At 46.2% G+C, this 15,241-nt stretch overlaps 1 protein-coding gene across 9 annotated transcripts in view; it reads left to right on the top strand.

The window, feature by feature from the left end:
- The window catches only part of LOC110487480 (brain-specific angiogenesis inhibitor 1-associated protein 2), a 146,996-nt gene that overhangs the window by 9,980 nt on the left and 121,775 nt on the right, over positions 1-15,241 (top strand). The gene's annotated exons all lie outside the window — the stretch shown is intronic.

Raw genomic sequence — 15,241 nt, 5'->3', positions numbered from 1 at the left:
AATCCTACAATGTGATTTTCTGGATTTATTTTTCTTCTCATTTTGTCTGTCATAGTTGAAGTGTACCTACGATTAAAATTACAGGCCTCTCTTCTCTTTTTAAGTGGGAGAACTTGCACAATTGGTGGCTGACAAAATACTTTGTTGCCCCACTGTAAAACAAACTTTTATTTGTATTTACTCAGTCGGTTTCTCAACTTACTGTTGAGAGGTCAAAAGGGAGGTCAAAATAAAATGCTTATGTCACGAACAGTCCCTCAATGAGCCATGTCAGGTAACAAGTTTTGGATTGGTAAGTTAGTATAGCCAGCTTTCTAAAATTGTAGTAATTATGATCAAATTATCGACCGGGGAGCCCCCATAGATTTTTGTTAGTTACTCTCACTCAGATATCATAATAAAAACTAAACATCTTCTCTCTGCCCTCAGGGCAACATGTGTAGAATAGCATTATAAAACTAAACATATTCTCTCTGCCCCCAGGGATAAATGTGTAGAATAGCATTATAAAACTAAACATGTTCTCTCTGCCCTCAGGGCAACATGTGTAGAATAGCATTATAAAACTAAACATGTTCTCTCTGCCCTCAGGGCAACATGTGTAGAATAGCATTATAAAACTAAACATGTTCTCTCTGCCCTCAGGGCAACATGTGTAGAATAGCATTATAAAACTAAACATGTTCTCTCTGCCCTCAGGGCAACATGTGTAGAATAGCATTATAAAACTAAACATGTTCTCTCTGCCCTCAGGGCAACATGTGTAGAATAGCATTATAAAACTAAACATGTTCTCTCTGCCCTCAGGGCAACATGTGTAGAATAGCATTATAAAACTAAACATCTTCTCTCTGCCCCCAGGGCAACATGTGTAGAATAGCATTATAAAACTAAACATGTTCTCTCTGCCCTCAGGGCAACATGTGTAGAATAGCATTATAAAACTAAACATGTTCTCTCTGCCCCCAGGGCAACATGTGTAGAATAGCATTATAAAACTAAACATGTTCTCTCTGCCCTCAGGGCAACATGTGTAGAATAGCATTATAAAACTAAACATGTTCTCTCTGCCCTCAGGGCAACATGTGTAGAATAGCATTATAAAACTAAACATGTTCTCTCTGCCCTCAGGGCAACATGTGTAGAATAGCATTATAAAAACATCTTCTCTCTGCCCACAGGGCAACATGTGTAGAATAGCATTATAAAACTAAACATATTCTCTCTGCCCTCAGGGCAAAATGTGTAGAATAGCAGCAAACTTGCTTTAAAACTGCAACATTTTCTCTACACCCGCATGGCAAAGTGTGTTGAATTTAAATTAACTTAAAACATCAGTCTCTTCTGTCAAGGGGGTGCTAAAATGTTATGTTCGCGGGTGGACTGTTTAGCTCCGGTCCCCTGGCTCTGACTGCATGTGTGGGTATGGACGTGAGTACTCAGACCCGTGAGCCACTGTGGCCCCTCATGATGAGTTCAGAGTTTGTGGCCCCCACTCCCATCAGTGACCATCCCTCTACTACCTGAAGGAGAGACAGGCCTCTGAACCCTACAGTGACTCAGTATGGTGACTCACCCTCCCTCTACTTTGTTTGCCTTAGTGGGAGACAGACAGTTACACACACAGAGAGAGAGAGGGCTTGAACAGCTCTAAACATGGAGCTCCAGAACCCGGTCATCCTGACACCCACAGGCTTAGTAAGGCTTTCTGAGATCAGGGCGTCTCCAGACTGACACTCGTAGCCTAGGTTTGGTGAGTGTGTGTGCATATAGCCTAGGTTTGGTGAGTGTGTGTGTGCATATAGCCTAGGTTTGGTGAGTGTGTGTGTGCATATAGCCTAGGTTTGGTGAGTGTGTGTGTGCATGTTTGCATACGTCTGATCTCCACCAGGCCAGCTTGTAATCTCGTGGGGCGGGGCTGGGGGCGGGGATGTGTGTGTGGGTGTGTGATATTACTAGGCAACTTGGTTGTTAGGACCAAGGAGGGCAGACAATGGGGAAAGTCAACACGACACAACACTGTGGCAGGGGGATGGGAGGGGAAAAGAGGGGCTGGCCTCAAACCCTCAGGCCCAATTCAGAGTTCACAGGCCATATGTATCAGTGTCTGAGTAGGACTGCTGATTTAGGATCAGTTTAGCCTTTTAGAAGACGATGAAGAACAACACATGGACGGGGTGGGGGCATGATCCTAGATCTGTAGCAAGCTTTGTGGCTTGGGTCTGGGGGGGGGGGAGGGGTGGACAGAGGGCTGACCTCATAGGCCCGAGTAAGGAGCTGCTCCTTAACCACAGACTGTCTGATTAACAGCCCACTAATCCTCATTTTAACAGTTAGGGGGATGTCACATCTGGACTGATCTTGGCTTCCAAATAAGAGGAGGGGGGGGGGGCAGATGGTGAGGGAAGGAGAATAAGGGAGGAGGTGTTGGGAGGTGATAAGGAAACAGGAGACAAGGTGAGGAGGTGTTGGGAGAGGTGGGGAGAGAATAGAAGGGGAGGAGTCTAGGAGAGGTGGGGAGAGAATAGAAGGGGAGGAGTCTAGGAGAGGTGGGGAGAGAATAGAAGGGGAGGAGTCTAGGAGAGGTGGGGAGAGAATAGAAGGGGAGGAGTCTAGGAGAGGTGGGGAGAGAATAGAAGGGGAGGAGTCTAGGAGAGGTGGGGAGAGAATAGAAGGGGAGGAGTCTAGGAGAGGTGGGGAGAGAATAGAAGGGGAGGAGTCTAGGAGAGGTGGGGAGAGAATAGAAGGGGAGGAGTCTAGGAGAGGTGGGAAGAGAATTGAAGGGGAGTAGTTGAAGAGAGGTTGAAACCCCCTGTCTGCCATGCTCTGGCTCCAGAATGTGTCAACTAGGACAGTTTCCATCTGAGCCACGTAAACATCTCTATATAGGTCTCTGTGTGGTTTACAGGGATTGTGTAACAGTGGTTGTGTTCCTAACCAACCGACCGCACCCTGCCAGCCTGGCCAGGAGAGAGGAGAGAAGGGTGTGTCCCATCGTTACCTGCCCTCAGGTGTTCCCTCCTTCCATTCCCTTCCCAGCACCCCTCCCAAACTGTCAACACTACCACACTGCCAGTGGCAAGGAACACTCAGACACAATTATACCTGACTAACTTAATGGTAGGGTATAGTGACCGGTTAAATATGATATGAGTTAACCCAGGGAAGAATGGAAGTGTGTGTGTGTTTGGGGGGGTGGGGCAGAGCACATGCTAAGCTGTCCTGAATAACTGGGCCTGCTGGGAACATACGTGGCCCCATTATTATAGGACGACTTGGGAGAATGATGATCTGCAACAGACAGTAGTAACTATACAGCCAGACTGGCCTGCTACTGGGCCTTTCTACACGTTATCAAACGTCCAGAGTCAAACCACAACTGATGCAAATCAAATGAAACATACAAATAACATGGCGTTCATCAAAAGACATGTTCATTACAGCCTGGAGGAGACTAGAATGTTCTCACTGGAAAACAACAAGGCAACCATTCATTACATTACCCATAGAATAGTCTAGGATAACTGTTGTAGGCTAGTCTAGGATAACTGTGTTGTAGGCTAGGTAGGATAACTGTGTTGTAGGCTAGTCTAGGATAACTGTTGTAGGATAGGGTAGGATAACTGTTGTAGGCTAGGTAGGATAACTGTTGTAGACTAGGTAGGATAACTGTGTTGTAGGGTAGGTAGGATAACTGTGTTGTAGGCTAGGTAGGATAACTGTGTTGTAGGCTAGGTAGGATAACTGTGTTGTAGGCTAGGTAGGATAACTGTGTTGTAGGCTAGGTAGGATACCTGTGTTGTAGGCTAGGTAGGATACCTGTGTTGTAGGCTAGGTAGGATACCTGTGTTGTAGGCTAGGTAGGATAACTGTGTTGTAGGCTAGGTAGGATAACTGTGTTGTAGGCTAGGTAGGATAACTGTGTTGTAGGCTAGGTAGGATAACTGTGTTGTAGGCTAGGTAGGATAACTGTTGTAGGATAGGTAGGATAACTGTTGTAGGCTAGTCTAGGAAGGATAACTGTTGTAGGCTAGTCTAGTTAGGATGACTGTGTTGTAGGATGACTGTTGTAGGCTAGTCTAGGAAGGATCATTGTGTTGTAGTCTAGGGAGGATCATTGTGTTGTAGACTAGGGAGGATCGTTGTGTTGTAGACTAGGGAGGATCATTGTGTCGTAGTCTAGGGAGGATCATTGTGTTGTAGTCTAGGTAGAATAACTGTTGTAGAGTAGTCTAGGTAGGATCATTGTGTTGTAGTCTAGGTTGGATCATTGTGTTGTAGTCTAGGGAGGATCATTGTGTTGTAGTCTAGGGAGGATCATTGTGTTGTAGTCCAGGGAGGATCATTGTGTTGCAGACTAGGGAGGATCATTGTGTCGTAGTCTAGGTAGGATCATTGTGTTGTAGTCCAGGGAGGATCATTGTGTTGTAGTCCAGGGAGGATCATTGTGTTGCAGACTAGGGAGGATCATTGTGTTGTAGGGTAGTCTAGGTAGGATCATTGTGTTGCAGACTAGGGAGGATCATTGTGTTGTAGTCTAGGGAGGATCACTGTGTTGTAGTCTAGGTAGGATCATTGTGTTGTAGGGTAGTCTAGGTAGGATCATTGTGTTGTAGGGTAGTCTAGGTAGGATCATTGTGTTGTAGTCTAGGTAGGATCATTGTGTTGTAGGCTAGACTAGGGAGGATCATTGTGTTGTAGGCTAGACTAGGGAGGATCATTGTGTTGTAGGCTAGACTAGGGAGGATCATTGTGTTGTAGGCTAGGTAGGATCATTGTGTTGTAGTCTAGGTAGAATAACTGTTGTAGAGTAGTCTAGGTAGGATCATTGTGTTGTAGTCTTGGGAGGATCATTGTGTCGTAGACTAGTCTAGGGAGGATCATTGTGTCGGAGTCTAGGGAGGATCATTGTGTCGTAGACTAGTCTAGGGAGGATCATTGTGTCAGACTAGTTTAGGGAGGATCATTGTGTCGGAGACTAGTCTAGGTAGGATCATTGTGTCGGAGACTAGTCTAGGGAGGATCATTGTGTCGGAGACTAGTCTAGGGAGGATCATTGTGTCGTAGACTAGTCTAGGGAGGATCATTGTGTCGTAGACTAGTCTTGGGAGGATCATTGTGTCGTAGACTAGTCTTGGGAGGATCATTGTGTCGTAGACTAGTCTTGGGAGGATCATTGTGTCAGACTAGTTTAGGGAGGATCATTGTGTCGGAGACTAGTCTTGGGAGGATCATTGTGTCGTAGACTAGTCTTGGGAGGATCATTGTGTCGTAGACTAGTCTAGGGAGGATCATTGTGTCAGACTAGTCTAGGGAGGATCATTGTGTCGGAGACTAGTCTAGGGAGGATCATTGTGTCGGAGACTAGTCTAGGGAGGATCATTGTGTCGTAGACTAGTCTTGGGAGGATCATTGTGTCGTAGACTAGTCCAGGGAGGATCATTGTGTCGTAGTCTCGGGAGGATCATTGTGTCGTAGACTAGTCTACGGAGGATCATTGTGTCGTAGACTAGTCTTGGGAGGATCATTGTGTCGTAGACTAGTCTTGGGAGGATCATTGTGTCGTAGACTAGTTTAGGGAGGATCATTGTGTCGGAGACTAGTCTAGGGAGGATCATTGTGTCGTAGTCTACGGAGGATCATTGTGTCGTAGACTAGTCTACGGAGGATCATTGTGTCGTAGACTAGTCTAGGGAGGATCATTGTGTCGTAGACTAGTCTAGGGAGGATCATTGTGTCGTAGACTACTCTAGGGAGGATCATTGTGTCGTAGACTAGTCTAGGGAGGATTATTGTGTCGTAGACAAGTCTAGGGAGGATCATTGTGTCGTAGACAAGTCTAGGGAGGATCATTGTGTCGTAGACAAGTCTAGGGAGGATCATTGTGTCGTAGACAAGTCTAGGGAGGATCATTGTGTTGTAGACAAGTCTAGGGAGGATCATTGTGTCGTAGTCTAGTCTAGGGAGAATCATTGTGTCGTAGACTAGTCTAGGGAGGATCATTGTGTCGTAGTCTAGTCTAGGGAGGATCATTGTGTCGTAGACTAGTCTAGGGAGGATAACTGTGTCGTAGACTAGTCTTGGGAGGATCATTGTGTCGTAGACTAGTCTTGGGAGGATCATTGTGTCGTAGACTAGTCTAGGGAGGATCATTGTGTCGTAGACTAGTCTAGGGAGGATCATTGTGTCGTAGACTAGTCTAGGGAGGAGCATTGTGTCGTAGACTAGTCCAGGGAGGATCATTGTGTCGTAGTCTCGGGAGGATCATTGTGTCGTAGACAAGTCTAGGGAGGATCATTGTGTCGTAGACAAGTCTAGGGAGGATCATTGTGTCGTAGACTAGTCTAGGGAGGATCATTATGTCGTAGACTAGTCTAGGGAGGATCATTGTGTCGTAGACTAGTCTAGGGAGGATCATTGTGTCGTAGACTAGTCCAGGGAGGATCATTGTGTCGTAGACTAGTCCAGGGAGGATCATTGTGTCGTAGACTAGTCCAGGGAGGATCATTGTGTCGTAGACTAGTCCAGGGAGGATCATTGTGTCGTAGACAAGTCTAGGGAGGATCATTGTGTCGTAGACAAGTCTAGGGAGGATCATTGTGTCGTAGACAAGTCTAGGGAGGATCATTGTGTCGTAGACAAGTCTAGGGAGGATCATTGTGTCGTAGACAAGTCTAGGGAGGATCATTGTGTCGTAGACAAGTCTTGGGAGGATCATTGTGTCGTAGACAAGTCTAGGGAGGATCATTGTGTCGTAGTCTAGTCTAGGGAGGATCATTGTGTCGTAGACTAGTCTAGGGAGGATCATTGTGTCGTAGACTAGTCTAGGGAGGATCGTTGTGTCGTAGTCTAGTCTAGGGAGGATCATTGTGTCGTAGACTAGTCTAGGGAGGATAACTGTGTCGTAGACTAGTCTTGGGAGGATCATTGTGTCGTTGACTAGTCTTGGGAGGATCATTGTGTCGTAGACTAGTCTAGGGAGGATCATTGTGTCGTAGACTAGTCTAGGGAGGATCATTGTGTCGTAGACTAGTCTAGGGAGGATCATTGTGTCGTAGACTAGTCTAGGGAGGATCATTGTGTCGTAGACTAGTCCAGGGAGGATCATTGTGTCGTAGTCTCGGGAGGATCATTGTGTCGTAGACAAGTCTAGGGAGGATCATTGTGTCGTAGACTAGTCTAGGGAGGATCATTATGTCGTAGACTAGTCTAGGGAGGATCATTGTGTCGTAGACTAGTCTAGGGAGGATCATTGTGTCGTAGACTAGTCTAGGGAGGATCATTGTGTCGTAGACTAGTCCAGGGAGGATCATTGTGTCGTAGACTAGTCCAGGGAGGATCATTGTGTCGTAGACTAGTCCAGGGAGGATCATTGTGTCGTAGACTAGTCCAGGGAGGATCCATTGTGTCGTAGACTAGTCTAGGGAGGATCATTCTGAGGATCATTCTGTTTTCTGCATTGTATGTCTTGTGTTTTCACTGTTCTTTCTCTGCTGCCTTTCAGCTATTCCTATTGGTGGTTGTGTCTTCATATTGAAGAACCATACACCTTCATATAGGGGAGGCACATGCAAGCAGATGAGGACCATTTGCTAGGATGGAAACAGTGATCTAGTACATCCAGTTAAATAACCTATTGCCCTGCCCTGTAAAACAACTGTAGCGTAGACCACCAGGCGAGAGAGAGACCACAGTTATCAGCTGAACATAACAGTGGAAGTCAGGACAGTAGCAGATGACACAACTGAGGGTTGTGACTACTTTGATTTCTGATTGTAGACAATTCAATAGCAGAAATTCCATTTAGATTTTTCTGAAATTCTGTTACTCGGTAACAGAATTTTGAGATTGAATTACTTCATTCAAAAACAAAATTGATATCAGTAAAAATTTTATATCTAACTTGTTACTGCTGTGAACTTTCATTATCGTCCCTCATGAGGGAGAGAAGTAGAAAATATCTGAAAGATGTTTGTTTTGGTAACGGAATTCCAAGGCAATGTTTCTTAAACTTCAAAATGATCCTAAACTAAATATGTGTTGATATTAGTTGGCATGAATTTTTACTTCAACATTGTGTTTTGATGTATTTTTTTTTATACCTTAAGACTTTTTCTGGTTGATATTTTCCTAAAACTCCTTTTCCATCTGTTTGGCAAGAAATCAAAGCCTTTGTTTATACATTGTTTTGTTGTTGAAAGGACACATTGTTGGAAAATAAATATAAATAAATAAATATATGCCTTCATTTCTAGAATATAGACTTTAATTTGACATGCTGCTATAAACGTCACATGTTGGTGCTCATGGGTCCTTTTACATGGAAATGCCCATCTTGTCTATGTGCCTAACAGTCTGTCTGGTACTACTGTGGTACTGCTGTCCATCAGCCCAATCCCATTATCTGTGCTTCAGTTTCCCTTACTGACATCTCTATATAATATCTGTCTAGTATATCTTCTCTGTTTTTCATCAATTACTAATTTGACATACCAGGATAGAGATGTCTGTCTCTGTATCAGTGGTCTTATACTAAATCTCATTATTTGTTGTCTCGTTTCTATCTCCGACATTAGATCTCTCTCTAGCGATACATTCTCTTTTTTCTCTCATGGAAACATTTGTGACATTTCCCTCAGCAATTGCTGATGACTGCAGACAGGCACACAGAGAGAGAAATGATTAGTTTAGAGCCAGTGATAAGAGGACTTCCCTCCCTCTGCGCTCGGTTCCACAGATCTCTCATGTGGGAGAGGAGAACAGGTGGTTTCTTAGCAACAACATGCTGTTATGCGTTTCTGTCATTCAGCTGAGAAGAGAGAAGATACCGTGTCTATGGAGGTTTAGAGAGAGTGTGTTTCTGTCAGCATCCTCGTGCTTTGTATGTATTTGTGTGTGTGCTTACATGCGTGTGTGTGGAGTGTAAAGACCCTGAAGAGACTAATGAAAAGCAGTTTCATCTCTCTCTAAAATACTTTAGTGACAAAGAGCATATAAACTGGCACAATATCTATGTCCCAAACAGCATTATATTCCCTATGTAGTGCCCTGCTGTTGACCAGGGCCCAGGTAGTATATTCTCTATGTAGTGCCCTGCTGTTGACCAGGGCCCAGGTAGTATATTCCCTATGTAGTGCACTGCTGTTGACCAGGGCCCAGGTAGTATATTCCCTATGTAGTGCCCAGCTGTTGACCAGGGCCCAGGTAGTATATTCCCTATGTAGTGCCCAGCTGTTGACCAGGGCCCAGGTAGTATATTCCCTATGTAGTGCCCAGCTGTTGACCAGGGCCCAGGTAGTATATTCTCTATGTAGTGCCCTGCTGTTGACCAGGGCCCAGGTAGTATATTCCCTATGTAGTGCCCAGCTGTTGACCAGGGCCCAGGTAGTATATTCCCTATGTAGTGCCCAGCTGTTGACCAGGGCCCAGGTAGTATATTCTCTATGTAGTGCCCTGCTGTTGACCAGGGCCCAGGTAGTATATTCCCTATGTAGTGCCCAGCTGTTGACCAGGGCCCAGGTAGTATATTCTCTATGTAGTGCCCAGCTGTTGACCAGGGCCCAGGTAGTATATTCTCTATGTAGTGCCCTGCTGTTGACCAGGGCCCAGGTAGTATATTCCCTATGTAGTGCCCTGCTGTTGACCAGTGCCCAGGTAGTATATTCTCTATGTAGTGCCCAGCTGTTGACCAGGGCCCAGGTAGTATATTCCCTATGTAGTGCCCTGCTGTTGACCAGGGCCCAGGTAGTATATTCCCTATGTAGTGCCCTGCTGTTGACCAGGGCCCAGGTAGTATATTCCCTATGTAGTGCCCAGCTGTTGACCAGGGCCCAGGTAGTATATTCTCTATGTAGTGCCCTGCTGTTGACCAGGGCCCAGGTAGTATATTCCCTATGTAGTGCCCTGCTGTTGACCAGTGCCCAGGTAGTATATTCCCTATGTAGTGCCCAGCTGTTGACCAGGGCCCAGGTAGTATATTCCCTATGTAGTGCCCTGCTGTTGACCAGGGCCCAGGTAGTATATTCCCTATGTAGTGCCCTGCTGTTGACCAGGGCCCAGGTAGTATATTCCCTATGTAGTGCCCAGCTGTTGACCAGGGCCCAGGTAGTATATTCTCTATGTAGTGCCCAGCTGTTGACCAGGGCCCAGGTAGTATATTCTCTATGTAGTGCCCTGCTGTTGACCAGGGCCCAGGTAGTATATTCCCTATGTAGTGCCCTGCTGTTGACCAGGGCCCAGGTAGTATATTCCCTATGTAGTGCCCAGCTGTTGACCAGTGCCCATAGGGACAGTAAACAATGTATTGAAACTCTCCATCCCAAATGGCACCCTAATCCCTTTTCCCCATAGGACTCTGGTCAAAAGTAGTGCACTACATAGGGAATATACTACCTGGGCCCTGGTCAAAAGTAGTGCACTACATAGGGAATATACTACCTGGTAGGGCACTAAGGAATAGTGTGATTTGAGATGCAGCCGTTTCCTCTGTGGTCCAGTGGGTTGACAACTATATGTCTCTGTGGTCCTAGTGGGTTGACAACTATATGTCTCTGTGGTCCCAGTGGGTTGACAACTATATGTCTCTGTGGTCCCAGTGGGTTGACAACTATATGTCTCTGTGGTCCCAGTGGGTTGACAACTATATGTCTCTGTGGTCCCAGTGGGTTGACAACTATATGTCTCTGTGGTCCAGTGGGTTGACAACTATATGTCTCTGTGGTCCCAGTGGGTTGACAACTATATGTCTCTGTGGTCCAGTGGGTTGACAACTATATGTCTCTGTGTTCCAGTGGGTTGACAACTATATGTCTCTGTGGTCCCAGTGGGTTGACAACTATATGTCTCTGTGGTCCAGTGGGTTGACAACTATATGTCTCTGTGGTCCCAGTGGGTTGACAACTATATGTCTCTGTGGTCCCAGTGGGTTGACAACTATATGTCTCTGTGTTCCAGTGGGTTGACAACTATATGTCTCTGTGTTCCAGTGGGTTGACAACTATATGTCTCTGTGGTTCCAGTGGGTTGACAACTATATGTCTCTGTGGTCCAGTGGGTTGACAACTATATGTCTCTGTGGTCCCAGTGGGTTGACAACTATATGTCTCTGTGGTCTAGTGGGTTGACAACTATATGTCTCTGTGGTCCAGTGGGTTGACAACTATATGTCTCTGTGGTTCAGTGGGTTGACAACTATATGTCTCTGTGGTCCAGTGGGTTGACAACTATATGTCTCTGTGGTCCAGTGGGTTGACAACTATATGTCTCTGTGGTCCAGTGGGTTGACAACTATATGTCTCTGTGGTCCAGTGGGTTGACAACTATATGTCTCTGTGGTCCAGTGGGTTGACAATTATATGTCTCTGTGGTCCCAGTGGGTTGACAACTATATGTCTCTGTGGTCCCAGTGGGTTGACAACTATATGTCTCTGTGGTCCCAGTGGGTTGACAACTATATTTCTCTGTGGTCCCAGTGGGTTGACAACTATATGTCTCTGTGGTCCAGTGGGTTGACAACTATATGTCTCTGTGGTCCCAGTGGGTTGACAACTATATGTCTCTGTGTTCCAGTGGGTTGACAACTATATGTCTCGGTGGTCCCAGTGGGTTGACAACTATATGTCTCTGTGGTCCCAGTGGGTTGACAACTATATGTCTCTGTGGTCCCAGTGGGTTGACAACTATATGTCTCTGTGTTCCAGTGGGTTGACAACTATATGTCTCGGTGGTCCCAGTGGGTTGACAACTATATGTCTCTGTGTTCCAGTGGGTTGACAACTATGTGTCTCTGTGGTCCCAGTGGGTTGACAACTATATGTCTCTGTGTTCCAGTGGGTTGACAACTATGTGTCTCGGTGGTCCCAGTGGGTTGACAACTATATGTCTCTGTGGTCCAGTGGGTTGACAACTATGTGTCTCTGTGGTCCCAGTGGGTTGACAACTATATGTCTCTGTGGTTCCAGTGGGTTGACAACTATATGTCTCTGTGGTCCCAGTGGGTTGACAACTATATGTCTCTGTGGTCCCAGTGGGTTGACAACTATATGTCTCTGTGGTCCCAGTGGGTTGACAACTATATGTCTCTGTGGTCCAGTGGGTTGACAACTATATGTCTATGTGGTCCCAGTGGGTTGACAACTATATGTCTCGGTGGTCCAGTGGGTTGACAACTATATGTCTCTGTGGTCCAGTGGGTTGACAACTATATGTCTCTGTGGTCCAGTGGGTTGACAACTATATGTCTCGGTGGTCCCAGTGGGTTGACAACTATATGTCTCTGTGGTCCCAGTGGGTTGACAACTATATGTCTCTGTGGTCCAGTGGGTTGACAACTATATGTCTCTGTGGTCCCAGTGGGTTGACAACTATATGTCTCTGTGGTCCCAGTGGGTTGACAACTATATGTCTCTGTGGTCCAGTGGGTTGACAACTATATGTCTCTGTGGTCCCAGTGGGTTGACAACTATATGTCTCGGTGGTCCAGTGGGTTGACAACTATATGTCTCGGTGGTCCAGTGGGTTGACAACTATATGTCTCTGTGGTCCAGTGGGTTGACAACTATATGTCTCTGTGGTCCAGTGGGTTGACAACTATATGTCTCTGTGGTCCAGTGGGTTGACAACTATATGTCTCGGTGGTCCAGTGGGTTGACAACTATATGTCTCTGTGGTCCAGTGGGTTGACAACTATATGTCTCTGTGTTCCAGTGGGTTGACAACTATATGTCTCTGTGGTCCAGTGGGTTGACAACTATATGTCTCTGTGGTCCAGTGGGTTGACAACTATATGTCTCTGTGGTCCAGTGGGTTGACAACTATATGTCTCGGTGGTCCAGTGGGTTGACAACTATATGTCTCTGTGGTCCAGTGGGTTGACAACTATATGTCTCTGTGTTCCAGTGGGTTGACAACTATATGTCTCGGTGGTCCAGTGGGTTGACAACTATATGTCTCTGTGGTCCAGTGGGTTGACAACTATATGTCTCTGTGGTCCAGTGGGTTGACAACTATATGTCTCTGTGGTCCCAGTGGGTTGACAACTATATGTCTCGGTGGTCCAGTGGGTTGACAACTATATGTCTCGGTGGTTCAGTGAGTTGACAACTATATGTCTCTGTGGTCCAGTGGGTTGACAACTATATGTCTCTGTGTTCCAGTGGGTTGACAACTATATGTCTCGGTGGTCCAGTGGGTTGACAACTATATGTCTCTGTGGTCCAGTGGGTTGACAACTATATGTCTCTGTGGTCCCAGTGGGTTGACAACTATATGTCTCGGTGGTCCAGTGGGTTGACAACTATATGTCTCTGTGGTCCAGTGGGTTGACAACTATATGTCTCTGTGGTCCCAGTGGGTTGACAACTATATGTCTCTGTGGTCCCAGTGGGTTGACAACTATATGTCTCTGTGGTCCCAGTGGGTTGACAACTATATGTCTCTGTGGTCCAGTGGGTTGACAACTATATGTCTCTGTGGTCCAGTGGGTTGACAACTATATGTCTCTGTGGTCCCAGTGGGTTGACAACTATATGTCTCTGTGGTCCCAGTGGGTTGACAATTATGTCTCTGTGGTCCCAGTGGGTTGACAATTATGTCTATGTGGTCCCAGTGGGTTTACAACTATATGTCTCGGTGGTCCAGTGGGTTGACAACTATATGTCTCGGTGGTCCAGTGGGTTGACAACTATATGTCTCGGTGGTCCAGTGGGTTGACAACTATATGTCTCGGTGGTCCAGTGGGTTGACAACTATATGTCTCTGTGGTCCCAGTGGGTTGACAACTATATGTCTCTGTGTTCCAGTGGGTTGACAACTATATGTCTCTGTGGTCCCAGTGGGTTGACAACTATATGTCTCTGTGGTTCCAGTGGGTTGACAACTATATGTCTCTGTGGTCCCAGTGGGTTGACAACTATATGTCTCTGTGGTCCCAGTGGGTTGACAACTATATGTCTCTGTGGTCCCAGTGGGTTGACAACTATATGTCTCTGTGGTCCAGTGGGTTGACAACTATATGTCTATGTGGTCCCAGTGGGTTGACAACTATATGTCTCGGTGGTCCAGTGGGTTGACAACTATATGTCTCTGTGGTCCAGTGGGTTGACAACTATATGTCTCTGTGGTCCAGTGGGTTGACAACTATATGTCTCGGTGGTCCCAGTGGGTTGACAACTATATGTCTCTGTGGTCCCAGTGGGTTGACAACTATATGTCTCTGTGGTCCAGTGGGTTGACAACTATATGTCTCTGTGGTCCCAGTGGGTTGACAACTATATGTCTCTGTGGTCCCAGTGGGTTGACAACTATATGTCTCTGTGGTCCAGTGGGTTGACAACTATATGTCTCTGTGGTCCCAGTGGGTTGACAACTATATGTCTCGGTGGTCCAGTGGGTTGACAACTATATGTCTCGGTGGTCCAGTGGGTTGACAACTATATGTCTCTGTGGTCCAGTGGGTTGACAACTATATGTCTCTGTGGTCCAGTGGGTTGACAACTATATGTCTCTGTGGTCCAGTGGGTTGACAACTATATGTCTCGGTGGTCCAGTGGGTTGACAACTATATGTCTCTGTGGTCCAGTGGGTTGACAACTATATGTCTCTGTGTTCCAGTGGGTTGACAACTATATGTCTCTGTGGTCCAGTGGGTTGACAACTATATGTCTCTGTGGTCCAGTGGGTTGACAACTATATGTCTCTGTGGTCCAGTGGGTTGACAACTATATGTCTCGGTGGTCCAGTGGGTTGACAACTATATGTCTCTGTGGTCCAGTGGGTTGACAACTATATGTCTCTGTGTTCCAGTGGGTTGACAACTATATGTCTCGGTGGTCCAGTGGGTTGACAACTATATGTCTCTGTGGTCCAGTGGGTTGACAACTATATGTCTCTGTGGTCCAGTGGGTTGACAACTATATGTCTCTGTGGTCCCAGTGGGTTGACAACTATATGTCTCGGTGGTCCAGTGGGTTGACAACTATATGTCTCGGTGGTTCAGTGAGTTGACAACTATATGTCTCTGTGGTCCAGTGGGTTGACAACTATATGTCTCTGTGTTCCAGTGGGTTGACAACTATATGTCTCTGTGTTCCAGTGGGTTGACAACTATATGTCTCGGTGGTCCAGTGGGTTGACAACTATATGTCTCTGTGGTCCAGTGGGTTGACAACTATATGTCTCTGTGGTCCCAGTGGGTTGACAACTATATGTCTCGGTGGTCCAGTGGGTTGACAACTATATGTCT

The sequence above is a fragment of the Oncorhynchus mykiss genome, chromosome 13 (assembly GCF_013265735.2).
Source record: "Oncorhynchus mykiss isolate Arlee chromosome 13, USDA_OmykA_1.1, whole genome shotgun sequence".
NCBI lineage: Eukaryota > Metazoa > Chordata > Actinopteri > Salmoniformes > Salmonidae > Oncorhynchus > Oncorhynchus mykiss.
Note: the sequence above shows the minus strand (reverse complement) of the source record. Positions and strands in the feature narration are given on the sequence as shown.